Source organism: Ceratotherium simum, chromosome 14 (assembly GCF_057802395.1).
Source record: "Ceratotherium simum simum isolate JZ-2026a chromosome 14, ASM5780239v1, whole genome shotgun sequence".
Taxonomy (NCBI): Eukaryota; Metazoa; Chordata; class Mammalia; order Perissodactyla; family Rhinocerotidae; genus Ceratotherium; species Ceratotherium simum.
This window is the reverse complement of record NC_141913.1, coordinates 15,090,647-15,116,784: the sequence shown is the minus strand read 5'-3', so window position 1 is coordinate 15,116,784 and position 26,138 is coordinate 15,090,647. Positions and strand designations below refer to the sequence as shown.

The 26,138-nt window shown below is 38.2% G+C and overlaps 1 protein-coding gene across 1 annotated transcript in view; it reads left to right on the top strand.

The window, feature by feature from the left end:
- The first annotated feature begins 788 nt into the window (after positions 1 to 788).
- The window catches only part of AKAIN1 (A-kinase anchor inhibitor 1), a 121,328-nt gene continuing 95,978 nt past the window's right edge, over positions 789 to 26,138 (top strand). Inside the window, exon 1 of the transcript XR_015554219.1 lies at positions 789 to 900. The gene's annotated coding sequence lies outside the window, so the exon portion shown is untranslated. The remainder of the gene's footprint in view (positions 901 to 26,138) is intronic.

The following is a 26,138-nucleotide window of genomic DNA, read 5'->3' as shown; positions in this document are numbered from 1 at the left end:
TCAGGGGTGACCCCTATGTGGGCTACCTGTGTCCTTCTGTTGTGGCCTGTTTGCTCTCCCTGTATGCACCCAGGGAGGCCGAGTTATGCTCCTGGCCAGCTGTTGTAATGCTCAGCTGTTTGTTGTTGTTGTGGGCCCTTCAGTCTCTTTGTCAGGTGTGGGGAGTCCCAACAGAGTTGGCTGCAAGTTGTAATACCACATTTGTGTAGCAGTATTTCTTTTAAGTGAGTAGGCCCCCAGAGTGGCAGGTTGTTAGGCTCAGGGCCTTACAATTGCTGTAAGCCTCTAGCCTATTAGGTCTCTTGTCAGCTCTCTGAGGATTGCAGCTGGGTGCGGCTGGGCTCAGGCACAGGAGCACCCAATTGTTTCAGGCTTTGGAAGGTGGGGCAAACCCCCTATGTGGGTCTTTGAGAAGCACAAGTCTTCTGCAGCTGACAAGCCCTGCCACCCACAGGTCCACACACACAGTCAACACAGTCCTGCCCCGTGTGCGGGTCCCGACCTCCTGAAGTGGACCCAGTCTCTCCACAGCGGGAGTCCCACACACTCCACCATCGCCCCACACTCTCCACTGACTCCTTGTGCATGCCCTGCCCCACTGAAGTGGGCTCAGTTGCCAGGCTGCAGAGAATCCAGTCACCAATCTATGCAGGCCCACATGTTGCCTGAGGGCTTGTTGTTGGGTAGGGCCAGTCTCTAGGGTGGGCTGCCTGCCCTGGCTGAGCTGGATTAAATCAGTGCTCTAGTGGGTGGGGCAGACCTCGGCTAGCAGGCCCCAGGGAGACCTCCAGTGGCGTCTGTGTCAGCACACTCACACCAGGCCACAACAATGGCCGCCACCAATGTCCCAGTCCCTGGAGAGGTCTCACCCCTCACCGAGATGCACTCAGGGCCTATTAGGTGAGTCTCTTTTCACCAAAGCACTATGCACCTTTCTTTCTGGTGATTTTCAGTTGGTTTCTGAAACGGGTGAGTTTGCATGTGGGCCCTTTAAGAGCCGGTTTTAGTTTCTTTGTGAACCAGCTTTTCTGGGGGTACTCCCCAATGTTTTAGTAGCAGACAAAGTCAGATATTCTGCCACTCAAATCGATTGTGCTGGGTCCACAAAATGCCCACAGCGGCAGCGCTCCCTGGCTCAGGGCCCCGCACCTCCACGGAGGGCTCCATACCTGTTGGCTGCTCCCGGGCAGCCATGAAGCTGGCGGCTTGTGAAGGTGGTGTTTTTTCTCTCCAGAAGGGAGTTTCTGCCTCTTCCACCTCAATTAGGTTTGTCCTTTGTTGCAGGAGTTCCTCTTATCCAGTTTTCAGTTCTGTGTCAGGGGTAATTTTTCCACGAGTAGTTGTACATTAGCTGTGTCCGCGGGAGGAGGTGAGTTCAGAGTCTGGTTATGCTGCCATCTTGATTTCTCTCCCCTATATTAAGGTTTTTTTAAAAAAGCTTTTCATTTGAAATAATTTTAAATTTACAGAAATGTTAAAATGAGTACAGCGAGTTTCCATATACCACAGTAGACTTCCCCTAATGTTATCTTACATAACCGTAGTATCATTGTCAAAACTAAGAAATTAACATTGGAACAATTTTATTAACTAAACTACAGACTTAATTTTGTATTTCATCAGTTTTGTTTTTTCCCACACTAATGTCATTTTTCTGTTAATATATCCAATTCAGGGTATCACATTGCAATTATTTGTTTTATCTCCTTGATCTCCTCCAAACTGTAATGGTTTCTCATTCTTTCCATGTCTTTCATGACCTTGACATTTTTGAACAGTACTGGTGTGTTATTTTTGTAGAATGTGTCTCAATTTGTGTTTGTCTGATAATTTCTTATGATTACATTGGTTGTGCTCTTTTGGCAAGAATACCACAGATGTGATGTGCTTTTCTCTATGAATCATATCAGGAGGTTCCTAATATTGCTATATCCTTTTATGGTGATGTTTACGTTGATCACTTGAGTAATCTAGTTTTTGCAAGATTTGTCAACTATAAAGTTACTATTTTTCCCTTCTTAATTAATATCTCGGAGGTGGTACTTTGAGAATATTCTGTTTCTTCTCAAACTTTTGGTCACTAATTTTAGCATCCCACTTTGGTGGAAATTGCCTACAATAGTTATTACAATGGTGTTCTAGTAGTGATTTTCTGTTTCCCTTATTTTTTTCTAGATGCATTAATTGATATTCTTTCGTAAAGAAGAGATGTTCCTTCTCCCCCAATTATTTATTTCTTCAATTATTTATGTCAGAACTTCTGAATATTTATTTTATTCTGTGGATATAAGTCAATGCTATTGTTTACTTTGTTACTCAAATTGTTTCAGCTTTGGCCATTGGGCTACTGTGATTTTAATTTCCATGAGCTTTGCTTTGTTTTTTGAATGCCTCCCACCTCCTCCCTTCTCATAGCATCCTGTTCTTGTTTTACATTTGCAAAGTCTTCTCTTACTTTTCTGAAGATACTAATGATAGTTTGTTTTTAATGTTCTTCTCCCCGCATCAATCATCTGTTTCCTCCAAGTTGCTTTTTTCTATTTGTTTGTTTGTCTGCCTTGGTCTCTCTCTTCATATTAGAGATTTTCCTCAGAGGACTGGCACTATTTCTTTGCCATCTCATTTCTAAAAGAGCTGATGTGAATCCCTGAGCACATGGGAGGGGCTTGTCAGTTTGGGCTTCTCTCTGGTGATCTGACTGTGATGCTTGTTGGTTATCATCTGATGTCAGCATCTTTAGGTCCTTCCTCTCAACATGGTCAGACATGGCAAAGACTATTTTCAAATCTCCTGTTTGGGGGGAAAGGTCTGGCTGATAGTATTCTGGGAATCTAATGGAGAAGAAGGTGAAGGATAGCATCAATCAGTGTGTATGTGCTGCCTGTAGTCTCCTTGTTTTCTAAATCCCCACCTTCGGCTGGGCCTGGGGTCCCACAATCCAGAGACTTCCTATTTTACCCCCTCTGGAGAGTATTTTTTAAAAATCCCTTTACTGTCATTTAGCAGCAGTTTGGGGTGGTAAAGTGAGTAAATATCTGTGTTCATCTGTCACGCATAGCCAGAAGTCCCAGTAACTATTTTGATATGAAATTTCTCAAGGAAGTTGGAAGAAGATCTCAATTAGGATTTGGCAGAAATGTACCGAGGCCTGTCTATCAGTGGTAGACTGTGGAGCCACTCAGTAAATCTGAAGTTCTAACATCTTGTCTTTAACCTAGAGTAAAGAGGGAACATTCAAATTCTGCACTTTGTAAATCTTTAATTTATGAAGTTTGGAAAGAAATCAGCACACAACTATATTACTGAATTTGCTGTCATGAGACTCAAATAGTTATAAAAGTGTTAATGACATTTTTCATTCCCAAGTAAGAATATTTTAGTAGGATCTTTCTAAATGAAATATAGAGAGATATTCATCTTATTGGTAATAATAACTATATACCTATGGGGATGTTCACTGGCTTCAGTTCTTTCTCTGCTTTTTTTACCCCCGTGCTACAGACACTTCTTGTGCTTTATTACAAGCCAGGTCCTGTAGGAGGTGCCAGGGATGCAGTGAGAATCCTCATAATCTTGTGGGGGAAGAAAGATTCATAAACAATTACAATCTTGTGCAAGGGGAGTGGCGGGGAATTGGAGGGGCGGTGGTGCTGCACAGGACCAGAGCACCTAATTCAAATTTAGGGCGAGGGAGGGGTAAGGGAAGGCTCTTGGAGAGAAGTGCTTCCACACACCACATCTTATATGATCTCCACGTTGATTCTAATAGGCATCTCAAAATATTCCATTTCCAAAATGCTGCTCCTGACCTGATGCTCGAATCTGCTTCCTACACAATATTTCCTGTCTCCCTAAGTGGCAACTCCGTCTTCCCTGGTGTTGAGGCTATAAAACCTATTCTCTTTCTTTTGCATCCCACATTCATTCCACATGCCATTCATTCCAGCGGCACCCCCTGTTGGCCCAGCCTTCAAAATCTGACTACCTGGTTCTAAGCTACCCTTATCTCTTGCCAAGATATTGCAGTGGCCTCCTACTGCGCTCTCTGTTTCTGCCCTTGCCCCAGTCCACTACAGTCCATGCTAAACATAACAGCCAGAGGCATCCTTCTAAAATAGAAACTGTAATGTCCCTCCCGTCACATTCCTGGGGTCCTTTAGGTCACTACTCAAATGTCAGTTATCAGTGAGGCCTTCCTGGACCACTTTATACAGAGAGCAACCCCGCCTACCTCTGTGGGGCATTCACCACCCGTTGTACTTATCGCCATATGACACACTATTGCTTACTTTTCTTTCTTTTTTTTTTTTTTTGTGAGGAAGGTCAGCCCTGAGCTAACATCCATGCTAATCCTCCTCTTTTTGCTGAGGAAGACCGACTCTGAGCTAACATCTATTGTCAATCCTCCTCCTCCTTTTTTTTTTTTCCCCAAAGCCCCAGTAGATAGTTGTATGTTATAGTTGCACAGCCTTCTAGTTGCTGTATGTGGGACGTGGCCTCAGCATGGCCGGAGAAGCGGTGCGTCGGTGCGCACCTGGGATCCGAACCCGGGCCACCAGTAGCAGAGCGCGTGCACTTAACTGCTAAGCCACGGGGCCGGCCCCTATTGCTTACTTTTCTAAGTTTAGTGTTTTGTTTATTTTCTGTCTTTCCCACTGGAATATAAACTCCATGATAACTAGAATTCAGCCTGTTTTGTCCATTGCAGTTTTCCCTAGATAATCCTATTAACTGTGTAAATTTCTCTTTTGTGTATGCCTTCCAGACTTTTTATATTTCATTTAAATATACATATATTTAAATGAACATAGGATCGTGTTATACATCCTGTTTTTATCATGATTCTTTCACTAAACAGCATATAACAAATATTTTTCAATAACAATACCATTCTTACACAGTATAATTTTTATTTTTGCATAGTATTCCATTATTTGGATGTTACCATAATTTATGTATTCAATCAAGCCTTTACTTTTACTCTTTTTTGTATGTTTAATTTTTTGTATAAAGCACACCATTCTGACCAAATATTTGTATACATCTCTGGGTACAGTATATAGCCTTGGGATAGATCTTAAGAAGGAGACTTGTTGGATCAAAATATATGGAAGATTATAAATTTTGTTACCAACTGCCAAATTGCCTCTCAGAAAGGTGATGTCACTTATATTTCTACCAGCGTGTCACACAACTTTTTAACACATTATCAGGTATAGGAGGTGTAGAATAACATCAGTTTTTCAAGATAAAACTGAAGAAACCAGTAAGAATTTGATCCTTTTCTTTAAAGATAAAAATCTTGCCTTTTCAGTCTATTGCTTTATCTGTCCCTAACTTAGTCTAAAACTTGGTGAAAGCCACTTAAACATGATGGAATAACCTTTTCAGTGGTTTCCTGGAGAATAGTTTTATCTTCTAAGACTTTCTCATACTGATACATTCACTGGGTTCTGCATGTTTTCTACAAGAAACTTTAAATTTTGTTTTTATTTTTACAGTAACAAAAGAGTAATACCCAATATTTTTTGGAAAGCCACCTTATAAACAAGAAATAACTGCCAGTCACTTGCAGGCCCCACATTTTTTGTCTGAGTTTAGGATTGCACAGGCACCGGGAAGTACTGCTACTCATCATGGAATTGTAAGGAAAGGATGAAGGTAGATTTAATATGTAGGAGCTGCATTCTAGCAAATGGCATTGAACAAAGAAAACATTGGTCACTTAATCAAAAACATTGATTGATAAAGTAACATGTATCTTAAACATTTAAATGTAAACCATTTAAATTGTACATTTATTTACTTGCATTTTGATACAGGGTCAAGACCTTTTCTTGTGGGTCCAATGTCGTAATCTATTTCTTAAATAATTCGTACCCACAATACTACTGTTTCTTTAAAATAGAGAGCTAACTTAAAATCATTGGGAAGCAGTCATTACTGCCTAGATTTTTGGAAACTTTTGGCCAATATTTTATATTTGTCTCATCTATACATAATATAACAGTTTAGCCATTTAATTTTTTAAGGCATCTAGCAGATTTCTTTTTATAGAAACAAGCTTTTTCTTTCTTCTCACAATTATATATCAGTTTGTGAAATTTTTACTTAAATTACATACTTAAATTAAAAGGTACAACTGGTATAAACATATCTGGGTAGGGATGGAGGAGCACAACTCTTGGCAGGATACAATTCAACTGAGAAAGGCAGAAATGTGTGAATGTTCTAGAAAGTAGCCCACTAGCCATAAGCCTGCAGTGGGCTATAGGCATCATATATTGAGTACAACACTCAAATATGAGAAACACTGCTATATAAGCTAGGAAAGAATTAGTAAGAATTAATATAAAAATGGCATGTATCCATCCCTAAGATACACAGATATTTACATTTACTGTTACACTCTTATTCTCCACCCCCACTCTCTCTTGCTAAAATGGACTCTTCCATCAGTCATTAAAGAAACAAGCAAGGCTCTAAGCTATAAGTACGAGGGAGGAGAAGTGGATACAAAGTTAAATAAAACTGGTCCCCACTGGCAAGAAGTAGGTCTGGAAAGGGAGAGAATATACATAGCGTAATTACTCCTTCAGCCCAAAATTACTGCTTAACAAGGCAAGAAGATAAGTGCCATGAAAAAAGTAGAGATGGTGAACTTGGGAGTCCAGTGCATAGTCTTATCCTGCAGCTAGTTTTTGCACAGTGAGTTTCAGCATTAGAAACTGGGATTTGTACCTTCAAGAATATGCACTTTATTCTGAACTTGCCTCTCTGTAGACTAAAACCATTATAATGGTGACAAATTGTTCAATTCTCAGTTAATTTTTATATCTCACTGTTAATGTTTGCCTTTATACCATATTGTTTGCAATTACACTCTCCTAGGCCCACATAGGACTGTTAAAAGGAAGTGTGTGTGTGTACCAGTGTCTGTGTTTAGTCTCTTAAGTATGAAAGTTATACATCTCAGGGACTGAGGCTGTCATAATTTCAAAATGAAATCGGTAGTTAATTTATTAAAATGAAGACTGTGACTCTCAAATTTAGATTTTTACATGTCTAGATGTTCATGTAATAGATTTTCTTAGAATACCACATATTTGTTCTATTCAAGGAAATTATGCACATAAATGTAGTTGTGACCAAAGTCAACAATATTAAGTCCTCTCTTCATCATCAGGGAGGAATCTGACAGGTATCCACTATCTGACCACACCTCGTTGTTTCAGAGCAGGATGGGACTAGGCTGAGAGATTGATTTGGGAACTACACTGGGTAGTCAGATAAACCAAACAATGGGGTCTGGTCTTAAGGACCAGCTCGGAGAGAGAGGGAATCAGACACATGGTGGCTGGGCTGTTCAGGGACTCTTTAGGTAAGGTCTCCTCCAGCCATGGGTCAGGGCACAGCTGAGCAGGCTCTGGGAGGAGCCCTTTAAGGGATTCAGTTTTAGGAGTTTGGGGAGATAGAAGTTGAGACTGAGTTCTGTCTGATAAGGCTTTCATGGAAGTAGAAAATGTGTCAGAATCTGACAATTAGTCCTTCATGATGGTCAGATTAGTTTAATGACTTTGCAAAGGGAGGTGAGAGATCCACAACTTTTTCCATACTGGGAAATTCTTCACCACCTAAGAGGTGGAGAGGAGTGATTGTATTTTCTTCTCTTCACTTTTCTATATTTTATAAAGTTTCCGTAGTAAGAGAGTACCATTTTAGAATAGAACATTAATAATTCTATGGGAAATATTTAAGTACTGTGCATTAAAATTAAACCCAAACACAAAATAAGCAAAGTGTCATGTATTATATTTAAACACCATAGCTAAATAATGTTACTTATTTTTGGAAAGAACTTTAGAAATAAGCCAATCTTTTGTTCAAAAAAGGAGAAATCCCAAACCTAGGGAAGTTCATATTCCCTGTGTAGTCACTGACAGATCTAGAACCAAATCTTTTTCTTACTCTAGTGGTCTTTCCCACATATTGCTAACATCGTATTTCTCTAATGCAGAACTTTATATAAGCAACTTCATTGGGAATCATTCAAGTATGGTCAAAACAAACCTGAGACCAATTTCTCCTAAAAGAAAGTCCTGCAAAAGCTAAATACGTATATATTCTCGAAAGAGATCACAGTGATTTGCCATTTCAATATTAGGCAGGAGTCTGTTCCTGCTTTAGTCTTAAACATTTTGGGGGAAAATGCCTAAAGATAAAATAAACTGGTCTAAATATTTTTGTCAGTTTGGAAATTAAAGAGAGGCAATGTATCAGCCACCAAAAATCCTTTTATTGCTGAATAATAGAAAAGGACTTCAGCACTTGGCTGTAGTTCTTAAAAATCCTTTTGACTGCAGGATGTTTTTTAGATTGAATGTCCAAGTTCACATGGGGAGCAAAACCAATCCTTATTGGTTGATCAAAATTCATTTTTATGCATAATAGTTTTTGAAGTATTATTATTTATAGCTTATAACCCTGTTTTGTTTGGCATTCAAAAATAGTTTGGATTAAAACAAAAAGTAATTATCATCCACAATGTACCTTATTTACTTTTTCTAAAAGCACAATATTTTCATTCCAAAATTTCCTCTCAAACTTATCACACTTCTTTGCCCTGGCTCATTTTTCATCTTCTTGCCTTTGGACTATTAAAAGTTGTTTTTTTAAAAATATTGATCTCTCTGTTTTTAGCCTCCCTCTATCCTGTACAATCCATTCTCTACTCTGTTTTCCAGATTTTCTTTCTTTTAAAATGTTTGCTACAATTATCTGCCCCAAATATAAACCTAATTCCATCCTGCCCTTCCTCACACACTGTTAATTTCTCACTGCCTGTATCTCATCCTGTGATCTTTAGATGACCTGCATCATCATAAGGCTGCTTCCCTGAGACCACTATCGGAGATTCTGATTCTGCAGGTCTGGAGTGGGGCCCAAACTCTGTATTTTTAGCAAACACAGAGTATTATTTTACACACTTAAGTTGTTAAATTAATGATTTATAAAATAATTTCTGATAACATGAAATTAAAGATCTTGGTGGCCAGATACATGCAGGCTTATAAGATAGAGTCACTGCCAAAGACTAAATCTTGGGAGTGAATCTGGGATGAAGCTAGGCCCAGGACCAAGCTTTCCCCATTAGTTGGTAGGGAAGTGAGCAAAAAAATGGTGTCACCCAAGGCTTATTTTCATTTCTTTTATTGTTTTAACAACCATCATGTCAACATATTACCTAAGAAGGGACCTGAGAAATTGTTGAAGAGGTTCCCATTTGAAATGTGCTCAGAGGAGCTGTCCCTCTGCTCTCAACACCACCCCCAACCCCAAATCCCAAGTTACCCTTTCTTTGAAGGCCATGTTGAAAGATCTTTGTCTATATCCTAACAGCGGTGGACACCCAGTAAAGGATTTTAAGAAAGAAAGTGACAACAGAATATACATATCTGTCTCTGATTGGAATCAGATCTTAGTCATTCCCATAGAACCCTGTCTAACCCATAGTAGTTACTCTCAAATCTTTGTTAGACTCAATTTCAAACAGAGGATTTGGACTTTTTTTTATTCAGAGGCAATCTGCCATCCTACTTTCCCCCAAAGCCCCAAATCTTCACATTTTGCTGTTCTGCTGATTTGTTGCCAGCTCATCAACATCAATGTGACATTTGCTGCTACTTTTAACCACTCATTATCTGTTTCCTTTGATGACCTTTTTTCACTGATCTTAGAACAGGGCTTCCCCTGCCCTTTGACTGTTGAATGTTGTTAAATGTTTTTCTACCAATACTAAGATTATATGTTTTTTCCTCTTTTAATTTTTTGATGTGGCAAGATACACTAGTAGATTTTCTTTTTGTTGCTGGGAAAGATTCGCCCTGAGCTAACGTCTGTTGCCTATCTGCCTCTCTCTCTCTCTTTTTTTTCCCTCCCCCAAGCCCCATTACATAGTTGTAAGTCGTTCTAGTTCTTCTATGTGAGCCACCGCCACAGTATGGCAACTGACAGACAAGTGGTGTGGTTTTGCGCCCAGGAATCGAACCTGGGGCGCTAAAGTGGAGTGTACCAAATTTAACCACTAGACCATCAGGGCTGGCACTAGATTTTCTAATGTTGAACTATCCTTGCTTTCTTGGAATAAATCCAACTAGCTCATGAGGTGGTATTTTAATTTTTTAGTTTATTGCCCAATTCTATTTGCCACTATTTTACTTATGATTTTTGCATTTGTTTTCAGTGAGAGTGGTCACTATTTTATTTTCTTGTATTATTTGTGTACTGTTTTGTTATCACAGTTATCCAGCTCCAATAAATGAGTCAGGGGCTTCATCTCTTTTTCTCATATCTTTTAAATTATGTCAGATTGAGAATATCTGTTTTTTAAAGATTTGGTAAAACCTATAAAACCATCTGGGCCTATTTTGTGGTTATTTATTTATGTATTTGTCTTTTTTTGTTGGTTGGTTTTACTACTAATTCATTTTTTTAGTGTTATAGGTCTATTTAAGTTTCCTATTTATTCTTGTGTCAGTTATATTTTTCTTGAAAATTATGGATTCCTATGTCTTCAGATTCTTTGTCAAAGCATAATTTATACCCTTCTCATAGATTTTTACAACTGTCTACTTCATCTGAAGCTATGTTCTTTTTTTATTTTTATATTGTGTATTTCTGTTTTCTCCTCTCTGTTTTCTGATAGGCTTGCTAGTACTTTGTCTATTTTTTTTTTAAAGAACCTCTTTACTTTTGTTGCTCTATTCTATTTTTCTTGATTTTCTATTTCATTAATCTCTGTTCTTAATGTTTTTAACTTCATTCTACTTCCTATGTATTTATTATTCATCTTTCTCTAGAATTTTCAGTAGTATGAAACATTTATTTTTATCTTTATTGTTTTTATTTTATAAACTAAAAATAAAGTAAATTTTGATATTTATGTTTTTATTATTATTTAGTTCTAAATATCTTTTATATAGGTCCAATTATTAAAATATCTTTAAAATGTAAATTGTGATTCCCTCTATGGGTTATTCAAAGTTCTGAATTTTTAAATCTTTTTGTAGTCAATTTCAAATTTAATTACATTGCGGTTTAAAAAAATGTGGCCTGTACAATATTGCAGTATGCAATTTACTTTTCAATTTACTGAGATTTGCTTATGACCTAATAAATTTGTTGCATACTTAAAAAAATTCATAGTTTTTTTTTGTTACATGAAGATTTCTATATGCATCTTTTAGATAATGATTTTATATTTTGTTCTTCACCTTTTTTCAGTGAATTCTACTGTTTTTGTAACCCTATCGGTCTCTAATAATTGTGTGTGTAAAAATGCCACTAACTTTTTGGTTCAATATCTCTTTGTAATTTGTCCGTTTTACTGTGTATTTTTATACTATATTGCTAACTTATGATTATTCAAGTTTAAGATTATATCTTCTTGGTAGATTTTTCATTAATTGTTATGTAATGTCTCATCATTTTCATAATGTATTTTTGCTTAAATTATTTTCATGAAATTAGTATTTTCTAATTAACTTTATTTTAGTTGGTATTTGCCTGAAATACCTTTCTTCATCCCTTTATTTTCAACCTTCAGAGTAATATGTTTAGGTGTGACTCTTATAATACCATGCAACTGAATTTAAAAAGAAATACAATCTGATAATATTTGTCTTTTAATTGGTGGATTTAATTAGTATTTATTTTTATTCCTAATATATTCATACTTATTTCTACCACGTGATTTTGTGTCTTCCTTTATTAAGCTTTTTCGCTTCATCTTTTTTCTCCTCTCTATTTTCTGTTGGATTGATGTGTTCTTTATTCCTCACCACTGACCCATGTTCATTTTTCCCTACTGTTTTATAAACTAGTGCTTCTATTCATATTTTTTAGTGATTACCATTAACGATTTAACGTACATGTACTTAGACCTGAAAGTTTCCAATAAAGTCTCAAGTTATTTGAAATCTCTATTGTTTTCTTCAATATAGTAAGAACTTTAGTTCAAACTACCTATTGAATACTTTCTCTAATCTAGTTATTTTTCTATAAAGTTTTGGATATGCCTTTTTAAAAACATACAAAATGATCTCTCTCTTTTTTTTACAATCAATAGTTACTTAAATTTACCAAAATAATTTGTCAATTTTTGTTCTTATCATTGTTTATTGATCCCATTACTTTTTCTCTCAATTCACTTTCTTTTTGATAAGCATTCTTAATAGTTCTTGTATTGAGGGTCTGTGAATAGCAATCCTCCTTAATCTTTATATCTTTGGAAATATCTTTAGTTTGTTTTTCCTTTGGAATAACAGTTTAGCAGGGTATAAAATTCTAAGTTATGTCCTTCAAAACTTTACAGACACAATTACAGTGTCTCCTGGCACCTGTTGTGGCTGATGGGAAGTTTATTGTCAGTCTAATTGTAATTTCTTTGTAGGTATTTTTTTTATTCCTGTTATATATATATTTTTTTGGTGAGGAAGATCAGCCCTGAGCTAACATCCGATGCCAATCCTCCTCTTTTTTGCTGAGGAAGACTGGCCCTGGGCTGACATCCATGCCCATCTTCTTCTACTTTATATGAGATGCTGCCACAGCAATGGCTTGACAAGCGGTGTGTCGGTTCGTGCCCAGGATCTGAACTTGCGAACCCCGGGCCACTGAAGCGGAGTGTGCGCACTTAACTGCTGTGCCACCAGGCTGGCCCCTTTATTCCTGTTATATTTTAAGAGTTTCTTTTTATTCTTGATATTCTAGTGTGGACTCTACCTTTCTTACTCGTCTCTAGAGTGTACATTTGATAGGAGGACTTATATCTTTATTTACATCCTGAATCTCCTAAATATTGCTTCTTCATCAATCTTTCTATTCAATTTCTATAGAACTTCTATCAGATATATATACTAGCTATTCAATCTATCATCTGTATTTCACAAATGTGTTTTCACATTTTGTTCTTATTTTGTTTAACTCTTTATCTCTCTGAGCAACATTCTGCTTGAATTACTAAGTACTATCTTCGAGTTCAGTAATTTTGCCTTCATTCGTGTCCAGGTTAGCATTTATGTCATCATTTGCATCATTTCAATTTTCATGTATATTAGTTTACTATTGCTGTGTAACAAATTCCACACCCTTAGTAGCTTAAGTCAACATACATGTATTATCTCAGTTTTGGAGGGTTGGGGGTCTGGGCACAGCCTAGCTGGGTTCTCTGCTCGCTGTCTCACAAGGCTGCAATGAAGGTGTCAGCCAAGGCTGTGATCTCATCTAAAGCTCCAGGCTTTCTTCAAAGATCAGTAGTTGTTAGAAGAATTCAGTTCTTATGGTTGTAGGACTGAGGTCCTCTGCAACTAGAGTCAGCCTGCTATTCCCTGCCACATGGCCCTCTCAACAACATGATAGTTTGCTCTTTCAAGATGAACAGGAGTACATCTCTCCTGCTTGTCTCTTACCTACAGATCCTCTTTTAAACGGATGACCTGATTATGTCAGGCCCACCAAAAATAATATCCCTTTTGATTAACTCAAAATTAACTGATTTGAAACCTTAATTACATATGCAAAAATCCCTGCACTGTTGCCATAGAATGTAACCTAATCAAAAGAGTGATATTCCACCATATTCACAGATCCTCCCCACACTCAAAGGGTGGGGATTATACAGGGCATGGGCACCAGGGAGCAGAAACTTTGGGGGCCATCTTATAATTTTAACTACCATGTTTGTTTTTTCCCCCAGAAATTGTAAATGGACTATTTGTCTTTTTCTATATGCTTTTTAAATTTCCACTTGTTTCCTAATACTTGTTTGTTTTTATTACAATTTTTTGAGATATAATTGATATACAATAAGCTGAATATAATTAAAATGTACAATTTGATAAGTTTTGACATATTTATATGTATGTATGACACCATCATACATGACACCCTCACTACATAAAAGATAATGAATATTTCTATAACTCCCAAAAGTTTTATTGTAAACACAGTTCCTAAGAATGTTTGTGTACAAGCCTCTGTGTGGACATATGCTTTTATTTCTCTTACATAAACACCTAGGAGTGGATTGGCTGTGATGCATGGTGGATGTATGTTTAACTTTTAAGAAACCGCCAAATTGTTTCTAAAGTGGTTGCACTATTTTAAATTCCTACCAGCTTTGTATGAGAGTTCTAATTGCTCCATGTCCTTGTCAACACTTGGTATGGTCAATCTTTTAAATTTTATCCATTCTGGTAGGTATGTAGTGGTATCCCATTGTGGTTTTAATTTGCAATTCCCTAATGACTAATGATTTTGAGCATCTTTTCATGTGCTTTTTGGCTGTGTATCTTCCTTCCTTGGTAAATAGTCTACTCAAATCTGTTGCTCAGTTTTTTAATTGAGTTGTTTGTCTCTTTATTATTTAGTTTTAAGAGTTCTTTATATATGCCAGATACAAGTTCCTCATCCCTCCATTTCTCTTCTCTCCATCTAGGACTCCAATGACATATATGTTAATCTGCTCGATGTTTCACAGATTCATTTATTTTTTTCAGTCTTTTTTCCCTCTGGTTTCATTTTGTGTAGTTTCTATTACTCTGTCCTCAAGTACACTGATCTTTTTTCTGTAGTGTCTAATTTACTGATAACCACTTCCAGTGCAATTTTCATCTCAGATATTATAATCTTCATCTCTAGAAGTTTGATTTGGGTCTTTTTTTATATCTCCCTTTTGTTTCCTTATATGCTCGTGCTTTCCTCTACCCTCTGGAACACATGGCGTATATTTATAATAGTTGTTTTGAACACCCTTGTCTACTAATTCTATCATCTGTGTCATTTCTAGGTCTGTTTTTTAAAAAAAACTTTTCTCTTTGTTTTGAGTGATATTTTCCTGCTGTTTGTATGCTGGTAATTTTTTTTTTTTTATCAGATTCAAGACACTGTGAATTTTACCTTGTTGGATGCTAGACTTTTGTATTTCTTAAGCTGTTTGGGGGCTTTCTACTGGGATGCAGTTAATTTACCTGAAAATAGTTTGATGTTTTTAAGGCTTGATTTAAAACTTTGTTAGGAGGGTCCAGGACAGCTTTTATTCTACGGCTGATGTGGCCTGTCTATGAGGCAGTCTCCTCTGTGGATTCTTCATGAGGGATGGAGTTAGGAGTGATAGGAGGTCTTTCCACCCTGGCTGGTGGGAACACACACTATCCCTAGCCCTCTGTGAGAGTCAAGGGTTGTTCTGCTTGCTTCTTTCTGATAGTTTCTTCCCTAACCTCCATAGTTTCCTCACTCACACATGTGGATCAATACTCAGCTGAAGACCTGAGGGGTTCTCTCCGCAGATGTCCACAGCTTGCTCTCTGCACAGCTCTCTCCTCTGTTACTCTGCCCTATGAATTCCAGTTGCCTTGGCCTCCACTATTTCTGAACTCAGGGGGACAGCGCAGCTTTGGTTGGGTTCTCGCTCGCTGCTCTGCCACTGAAACTCTCTCCAGGTGGTAAGCTAGGGCAGTCATGGGGCTCATGGATATTTTATACTGTAGGTTATAATCCCACAGTATACTATAAGTAGTAACCAATACTACACTATTTGGGTTTTTTGCTAAAATTGTTCCATCTTTCACTATTGCAAACTTTTTTGGGATGGCTCCCATGTCCTTTTGACAGGCCACATCTTTTAGCTTTTTAAAGCACTTCCTTACTGTCTGGCACTACAAGATGTTCCAGGGTCATCTTGTTTATTCTCTGCTCCATCCCTAGAACCAGCCACTTCTTCATGGTTCCTTTTATTGGAGAACAGTATAAGACACCAAAATCTAGGCACTAGGTGTCCATTAGCTTTTTAAAAACAAATTTATTGAGTTACTGGAGCCGAGATAAAAACTCATAATAATTTCCTGTTGATCTACATACTTTAATATGCAATGGTGATATATATTAGAATATTTAAAATGGCATTATTAAAATATAATGACAATGTAAAAATGACAAGATTGTGCAATTGAGGGTAGGTGCACTTAGTTATAATTTAATTCAACCATAAGGTAGCTTACCAAACATCTGGTTACCAGTTTTAATCAGTTGTGTAATAGGATATGAACAGTGTTGATTTTGAAATAAAAAAATAGACTTTTAAAGTGAATAATAATTGAAAATTGTGTGTAATTTAAAATAATAAAATTTCCAAGTTTTAGTTACATTAAATGAGAGTAATTACAGAATAGTGTGTTATGAAGTAAAGAATGATGAATTTGAAGCAAAACATTAACTCCTATACTCATAAATAATGTGCTTCAAAATTGTTTCATACTTTTCACTTTTCATATCTTGTTACTCATCTACGTCCTTTGGTGCTATTAATGGTCACAAGCCCCTTCATACTATTGATTGTAATGATAATTGATTCTAGAATCAGGATGAAGTCTAACCCCCACACTAGTTGACTACCCTGGGTACCACAATTCTACAAGGACAATAGAGAGAGTATCAGAAAAACCAGAGCAGAGAGTGACTGAACATCTGCTCCTGTTGTCCAGAGCCTGTTACAACGGATCTCTAGAAGAGAGCTCTGTTTAAATATGTTTACCCCCACCCAGATTCTTTTAACTCAGCCTCACCAAATCTCAAATACTGTTGATGGCTCACTAAGTTCCTTGATTTCCAGGAAGGATACCCAATGACTTCAGCCCATCCTCTTTTTGATGCTTCATGGCCATTATAATTTGTATCTTCCCTTTTGGACCTTAACTACAGCCTAATGTAGTACTTTAAAATATATCTTCTTTTATTAAACTTAGTCCCTTGGTTATTTATTATTTGTTTTTCTAAAAAGTGAAGTTACTTGAGGCCTATTTATAAAATTCTCCTTTTTATCAGTCCCAACTCTTAGCACTCTCAGGCTTCTACATGGGTAAGTGAATATTTGTTGAATAGAATTGATATGCAGATTTAGGGCTACTTATGACTTAAAAGATATGTGGCTCACAGATTTTGGCAAATATAAACGTCGAATTCAATATTTGAGTTAGGAATTATGGTTCCAATCACTATGATCTTTCCATGTTCTTTTCTTTAAGACATTATTTACTTTCTGAAATTAAATACTAATTTAAGTTCTTTCTTTCTTTTTTTTTTTTTTTTTTTTAATCCTTGTATTAGTTTACCAGGGTGGCCGTAACAAAGTACCACAAATGGGGTGGCTTGAGAGAACAGAAATATATTCTCTCGTGGTTCTGGAGGCCTAAAGTCTGAAATCAAGTTGTCAGTAGGGGCAAGTTCCCTCTGAGGTTCTAGGGCAGAAGCTGTTCCACACCTCTCTTCTAGCTTCCAGTGGTGGCCAGCAATCCTTGGAATTCCTTGGCTTGCAGCTGCATCATTCAATCTCTGCCTCTGGCCTCTCCTGCCTTTCTTTCCTGTGTGTCTCTGTGCCTCTCTGCATCCTCTCTGCTTCTTATCAGGACATATCGGATTTAGGGCCCAGCCTAATCCAGCATGACCTCATCTTAACTAATTAAATCTGCAAAAATCCTATTTCTATATAAGATCACATACTGAGCTTCTGGGTGAACATGAATTTTGGGGAGATGTTATTCAACTGAGTACAGATCCCTTTCTGTTACCCATTCCCCCACTTTTCTTAGATTTTTGTTCCTTGCTTTTCTCTTTTCCAGATAGAACTTTAATCCGTTACAAGATAAGCAATGAACTGGTTGTGTTCTTACTTGTTTTTCATGACTTTTTACAAATCATTCCTTGTTCTGTGTTTCTCAGCACTTATGAGTTAAAAGATCATCAATAACTCATGAAGATACATTATTTATTTTAAACGTGCTCATTAGTCAAGCTTCATATAATTTCTTGAACTTTTTGCTTGTCTTCTTTAATTATCCTGCTCTTTTTGAGCTTGCTTGAACTTCAAAGGTCAGTCAATGCATTTTTCATAACGTGTAATGAATTTTTTTGGTTTCATTTTTAATAAGCCTTTCAAAAATGGAAAATATCTCTATCAATCTATTCTTTTCTCATTTTTAAAACAACTGGAGATTCTGTGTGGCTCTATTTTTTTGATGCAGATTTTTATGGTCACCTGACAAAGGTGTTGCTTCAAACAGTGAAGTCCAGTGAGAGATGTGTAAGACATACAATATTATATCATAAAAATGGCAATACCATTCCTGCGTCAAAGCAAAGAACAAACTTGACTGGAAATGCTTCTTGCTAATATCCCCATTGTTGTAGGCCAAAAATAGATTTCCAAGTCTCTTCAGGTAAATTCAATGAACTATTTGGGGAAATTAAACAAAAACAGTAACCATGACCAGTGTGGACGATGGACTGGAAGGGAGTAAGCAGGGATGTAGTTAGGAGGCTATTGGCGTACTGCCATACTGCAGAGTGACAATAAGCACCAGAGGACCAACTCTGCCTGAACACAGAAATGTGTCTCCATGTTCCATCCACAAGGAAAAGGATGTCCAAAGACTAATGAGCTCTGACTACTTTATCTCCTCCTCCTCCCTTGGGGAGGAAAAAGAAGGAGGATGTAGAAAGATGGAAATGGAACCTCCAATATTCCTGACTGGGGAGAGAGGAAGAAACAGTTCCCACATCCCATTTATCTGTAAGGCCTGTCATTCCTATCTCCAAAGCATACCTCAAATCTATCTCCCTCTCTCCACTTCTGTCACCTCCACCTTAGACCAAAACTCTTTCGTTTCTCACTTGGATTATTGCAATTCAGGCCTCAGCTGCCTAAAATCCAGAGGAGAGGATGTATGAAGTCCCATGTAGTCTCCAAATATATTAGAAGGCCCACATTGTAGGATATTTGCCTAGGAATCAATCAATAATGCTGCCTTATTTTCATTTGACAATCTGTCCTTTTGTGTATGTTCCAACAGTTAGAACCCTGGAAAGAAGACAGTTCAGTCACACCTTGAACCCTATTCAAGCAGATATTTGAATCTGCTCACGGTACATGACCCTAAACAGTGCTCCCTCCTCCCCTGTCATATACAGTAACTTAGTATTAAGTCAGAGCCCAGATGTCACATCCTGGGACTGACAAACACCTTCTCATCTTACTCCATCAGTGCAACTTTTCTCCATCCATAATGTATCAACTTGATAATGTAAGTATAGTTATCTATTGCTGCATAACAATTACCCCAAATCTTTGTGGATTAAAACAAAACTAAACATGTATGATTCTACAGTTTCTGTGTATCAGAAATTCAGGAGCAGCTTTGCTAGCTGCTTCTGGCTTAGAGTCTTTCATGAGGTTTTAGTCAAGATATTGGCTGGGCTGCAGTCGTCTGAAAGTTTGACTGGGGCTCAAGGATCTGCTTCCAAGATGGCTCCCTCACATGGCAAGTTTATGTTGGCTGTTGGAGGCCTCAGTTCCTTACCCCATGGACCTCTTCTTAGGGCTGCTTGAGTGTCCTCTCAATATGGCATCTGACTTTGCCCAGAGCTAAGAATCCAAGAGATATCAATGTGGAAGCCACAATGCCTTTTATAATCTAGGCTTGGAATCCATGCAACATCACTTTGGACACATTTTGTTCATTAGAAGCAAATCACTAAGTCTCGCCCACAAATAAGGGAAGAAGAATTAAACTCCACCTTTTGAAGAGAGGAGAATCAAAGAATGTATGGGCGTATTTAAAAATTCTCTCTCTGAATTCTGCCCCTCCTCCCCAATTCAACTCCCTTGCTCATTCCAAATGTCACCCCCACGCCCAACCACACATACACATTTTCTGATCTATTTCTGGTATCATTTAGGATTGGTTTGGGCTGTAGTAACAGGAAACTACAAAATAGCAGTAGCTTAAATGACAATAGATGTTTATTTCTCTCATGCACAAAAGACATCTGGAAGCAGGCAGTCCAAGACTGGTAAGGTAGTGCCTTCATCCTCACAGACCTAGGTGCCACCATCCCCAGTTCATGACCCTTATTCTCATGGTCTGAGATATCTACTAAGATTTCAGTTATCACGACTGAAATCCAGGCAGCAGAATAGAGGAAAGGAGAAAGGAAAAATGTGCCAGCAGTCAGTTAAGAAGGTTTTCTGGAAGCTACATTGCCTATATCTCAATGGCCAGCACTTAGTTAAATGCAAACACATGGCATATAACATGGGAGCATATGATGTATAAGGTAATCTGGTGAATGTAGTTTTTATTTGCTGATGGGCCATAGGCCCAGCTAAAAATTGAGTTTTCTTGCTAAGCAAGAACAGGAGAATGAATATGGGCTATGGCCATGAATATCCTTTGGCTATCCAAATATCTATGAGCACCTTTTTTTTCCTATATAGGACTGCTTGAATGTTCTCACTACATAGCAGTTGACTTCCCACAAAGCTAATGATCCAAGAAAGATAAAAAATATACATATATAAACATTCACTCCTTCTGCAGGGGAGACAACTTCAAAATCTCTCTGAGTTCCTGCTTCCTGATCCAAGTTCAGGGTCTCTGCATCATACGCAGTCCCTTCCTTTAGGTCATATGTTGCTTCTTATGGTATGACAATCTATAAATTGAAATATATACATGGATATGGATAGCCAAAGCTAGCATAATAAAAATTCCCATTTGGGAAAGGGGAAGAGGAAAAACTGGCAGTGGTCACCAGTTCATATCGGTTATCAAATACCTCTGAGCAGCAAGTGAGAACTCCCTCTCCTAGTAAAAGAGTGAATTCTTTGCTTAGCTCATTCAGTAGTCCCTGGTTAAGCTCTCTTGTCCATTGTCCTTTATGGTCCCCATCTCTGCTTTCTGGGACAGCCATCATCCTCCATGGGTGCATCTGAAGTGGGCACTGGGGCAGGGACCCCTTTGTGGTGTTTGCAGTTTTGGACGTATTTTTCCTGCCGGTGTGGGTTTTCAGACCCAGGGATTGTTTTTAGGAGTCTGACGGTCACAGGCTGAGATTGAAATTTCTTTTGCAAAACAGTCCCTTAAAATTTTGTAATCTTCTGGTCTATTTGCTTTTAGTTAGTTCCAAGTGTATTAGTAGCCTCAGATACTGTCTAGACAATTTTTAAGCCCGAAGACTTTGGAATTTTATGTACTGGCATCTAGGCTCTGCCTATTCTCACCTCCCCCTCCCCCCAAAACTCCTCATCCCTCCAAAAAATGTTGGCTGTCTTGAGACATTTTGAAATAATAGGCAAAGCCACAATCTGATCTTTGTCAGTGGACTAGGTCCTACTGATTGGCAATTGCTTAATGGAAAGTATTCAAGAAAGGCTTGGGCTTGGGGTACTTTAATTGGATTAATAGCCCCAATTTTTACCCCTCCCCCATCCACACCCTTTGTGCTGAAATATTGCAGTGCACTTCTGGTCTGGGGAGAGCCTTCTGCCCTGTGACATACTGGTAAAAGTTTATAAGCGGAACCTCGGGGCCGGCCTGGTGGCATAGTGGTTAAGTTTGCACACTCTGCTTCATTGGCCCGGGGTTCGCAGGTTCAGATCCCGAGTGTGGACCTATGCACCGCTTGTCAAGCCATGCTGAGGCAGTGTCCCACATACAAAAAAAATAGAGGAAGATGGGCAAAGATGTTAGTTCAGGGCCAATCTTCTTCAGCAAAAAGAGGAAGACTGGCAATAGTTGTTAGCTCAGGACCAATCTTCCTCACCAAAAAAACCCAAAAACCAAAACCAAAACTGAATCTCAAAAAATATATGTGTATATACACATGTATATTACATTATAAATTTTAATGAAATAAAAGATGTGTAGCATACAATTGACAAATAATAATTAAATATATGAAACTCTTTATTGTAAATTTCATATAGCCAAATGATTCTTACAGAATGCTTTCTTTGACTTTTGCTTAACTCTCTTATCTGTGGCCAACCTATGGTTGTAATTGATGAACAAGTGTAGTTCCAGCATGAATATTGGTTGATATTTTCACTATTAAAGAGTAAGAGGAGGGGCCGGCCCTGTGGTGTAGCAGTTAAGTACCCGCACTCTGCTGCTGGCGGCCAGGGTTCAGATCCCGGACGTGCACGATGCACCGCTTGTCAGGCCATGCTGTGGCGGCGTCCCACATAAAGTGGAGGAAGATGGGCACGGATGTTAGCTCAGGGCCAGTCTTCCTCAGCAAAAAAGGAGGAGGATTCGCATGGATGTTAGCTCAGGGCTGATCTTCCTCACAAAAAAAAAAAAAAGAAGAGTAAGAGGAAAGTGAAACAATGAAGAGGTAAGTTGGCACTTTGTCTGTCAGTAAGGTGACATCTTTGCAGAACTGGAGAATAGTTTTCAAACACTAGAAGAATGTTTCCTTAATTTTTTTTTGGTATTCACAATGTAATAGCTACAGACACAACACTTTAAAATTTAATCTGCATTATCATTTTCTCTACCATTTTCTTAAGCTAGGCAATCAACAAAACAATAACTCAACCTCTGATTTGAAGTGTTCATCAATTTCCATGGTACAAACACTCTTACAATAGCTGATTTCAAGCTACTAGTGTGACACAACTGAAACATGATATATTTCTACCAGACACAATAGATGCAAATAACCTCAGGAGCATCATCAGTAGTAAAATGTAGTAAAGTAACTAGGAAGTCGTGAGTTTTGAGTATTTATTATCTTTGTTTTAATATAATTTAATTATAAGAATTTAATTTTAAATAATGGCTGTGTTTAACAACTGGCTGGCCAAATTCCTGAAAATTTAACAATAGACTTTTGTGAGCTGGTAAGAGCTGGCTTCAGCACATCACTGATTCTGCCCCACACCTTAACCTTAGGTTTGGCCATAGATTTGCTTTGGCCAATGGGCATTAATAAACATGACGCAAATGGAAGCTTGGAAAAGTGGCTGCACATTACTTTTGCTATTTTGATCTTCTGCCTTAAATGTAGGAACACTTCTGGACTAGCCACTGGAGGATGAGATGATGGAGGGGACTGTGTCTCACTTGTCTCAGCCAAGGTCATCCAGGACTAGCAGAGCAACTGACCCCAGACATATGAGAGAGCCCAGCGAAGATCAAAGAGCTAGACCTGGCAGCTGACTGTGAATACAAGTAAGCCGAGCCAACACCAAAAGAAGCACTGACTTTACCTGCAGATTCATGAGCTAAATAAATGCCTGTTGCTTTAAGCCACTCAGTTGTGGAGTATTTTAAAATATACATCCACAGCAGCATTATTTTGGCAATAGATAACTGATACAAGGCCATAGTTTCATCTCACAAGACTATCTCCCTTGCAGTCACTGCTGATATCTGCTCCTGTTTGGGGGACAAGAGCACTTGTATTTTTAACTCTTTGAAGGGTCCAAATTCAGGACTTTTAGTCTGCAGGCCAAAGGCAGAGAATAATTCCTTAGCACAGCACAGCTGTATTTCCTTCCAGCTCTACCTGCAGACTTGCTTACTCTAGCCTCAGTTTGTCTCTTTCTCTTTAAGACTGGCAAGAAGGAGCCAGAAAATTAGAACATTCTGGATTTTTCCTCCCATTTTCCCTAATCCTACTTCTTATCATTTGCCTTCCAAGACACAGCCCATGGAAATGTAATCCATTGCTATTGGATTTGGCCACATAATAAGGACCATCAGCTCTCCAGCCTCTAACATCAAAACCCACATCACCTACTGTCTCTACTAAGCCAATGCCACAGTTTTCAGTTCTTTTAACATTTAGCTTCCCAGGCCCAGGGACCACATTCTTTTTTGAAAGCAGAAGAAATACACCATATAGGAGGAATATAAGTCCAATATTAGTGAAGAGAATGGAGAGCATTCCAAGAGGAATTCATTCCAGGCATTTACAAACAAAACAACAAAAATAAAACAAAGCAAAAAACAAAAAGCCCACAGAAGTGTGTCAGAAGTCAAAGAGATATTCCTTAAACCCTTAAACCAAGATGCTTGATAAAAATTTATGTATTTTTCATAATGGATTATTATGTAGATGATTTGTGAGCATTTTGATGAGAAAGTTGTGATTATCAGGAGGCAGCATCTATTTAATTATAAACTTGCCTATCAAGTTAACTTCGTTTCTGTAGAATTACTGGCATAGGAGATGGATAGATGCCTGGTGTATCTCAACTTTAAGTGATCTGACCAAGTCGTAAGGCACACACATAGATAAAACGGAGAAACACGACCTAGATGGTGGTATAATTAGATGGATTTGCAGGTGTTTGAAACTGTGCCTAAGCATGGCAATGTGGCCTCTGCCTACTCTTCAGCGGCATCTCTAATCAGCCCCCAACTTTGTTGGACTACCTGCAGTTCCCTAAATGTATCATATTCTCATACCGCTAGGCTTTGCAAATACTATTCCTTTGCCTGGACCAATGTTTTCCTCCCTCTTCCCATCATTCTACTCATCATTCGAATATCAGCTTTGGCAACTCTCTTAGGAAGCCATCTCTGACTCCTCGTCTTAGTCAGCTTGGGCTGCTATAATAAATACCACAGACTGGGTAGCTTAAAGAATAAACATTTATTTTTCACAGCTCTAGAGGCTGGGAAGTCCAAGATCAAGGTTCCAGCAGATGCCAGGTCTGCTGAGGGCCTGCTTCCTGGTTTATAGAGGGCTGTCTTCTCACTGTATCCTCATGTGGTGGAGAGCAGAGAGGAAGCAAGCTCTTATGTCTCTTCTTATAAGGGCTCTAATTCCATTTATGAAAGCTCCACCTTCATGACCTAATTAGCTCCCCAAAGCTCCACTTCCTGATACCAGCACACTGGGGGTTAAGATTTCTTTTCTTTTCAAAATTTTTTGTTTATTGTGGTAACATTGGTTTATAACATTGTATAAATTTCAGGTGTACATCATTATACTTCTATTTCTGCATGGATTACATCATGTTCTCATGTTCACCCCCAAATACTAATTACAATCCATCACCACACACATGTGCCTACTTATCCCTTTCCCCCTCTTCCCTCCCCGCTTCCCCTCTGGTAACCACCAATCCAATTTCTGTCTCTATGTGTTTGTTTGTTGTTGTTATTATCTACTACTTAATGAGTGAGATCATACGGTATTTGACCTTCTCCCTCTGACTTATCTCACTTTGCATAATACCCTCAATGTCCATCCATGTTGTCACAAATGGCTGGATTTCATCATTTCTTATGGCTGAGGAGTATTCCATTGTGTATATATACCACATCTTCTTTATCCACTCGTCCCTTGATGGGCACTTAGGTTGCTTCCAAGTCTTGGCTATTGTGAATAACGCTGCAATGAACACAGGTGTGCATGTATCTTTATGCATTGGTGTTTTCAAGTTCTTTGGATAAATACCCAGCAGTGGAATAGCTGGATCGTATGGTAATTCTATCCTTAATTTTTGGGGTTAGGATTTCGACATGAATTTTGGAGGGACACAAACATACAGTCCATAACACCCGCCAAGGCTGAGGTTAGGATCACCCTTTGTGCGACCACAGGCACGCTCTTCCTACTTCCCTACTGCAGTCCTGCATTACAATGGCCTATTTCCCAGGTGTCATCTATTCAAAGTCTGGACTGGCTTGTTCATAGCTGTGTCCCTAGTATCCAGCACATATGACATTAGTTGTCTGATGACTAATAATGTAAGAACTGCATGTTATAGGGATCCCTGCTGCCTCTTTCCAGAACTTACTAATGGTTTGGAAAACATAAAACAAATTTATCAATTTTGTAGATAATACAAAGTAGGGAAGATGATAGAATCAAAATTCAAAAATAAACCCATTACACCCATGTTCTCAAAATAAACGGTAACTAATTCTGAAGTAGGAGGACTAACTGCCTTCACACAAAGAAAATATGAATTTTTCATATCTTTATGACAGAAGGTAGGTGCAATTTGGAGCCAGGTACCTGCTGAAGTCAGGCTCCTATACTCCCATGAAAGTGGGAGATTGGGGTGCTATCTTCCTTGATGATTATCTTTCAAAGTGATGACTCCAGGTCCAATTCAAGGAGAAATCCTGGATTGTAAAATAGGCAAGAGGCTTATTAGCCTTTAAAAAGGTTTACATACGCTTCGAGAGGCAGAGAAAGAGCCTACAATGAAAAGTTTTTCTAAAGTAAATGTTCTTTTTCTCTTTTCTTTGCACCAGGCAGAATTAAATATTTTTCTTATT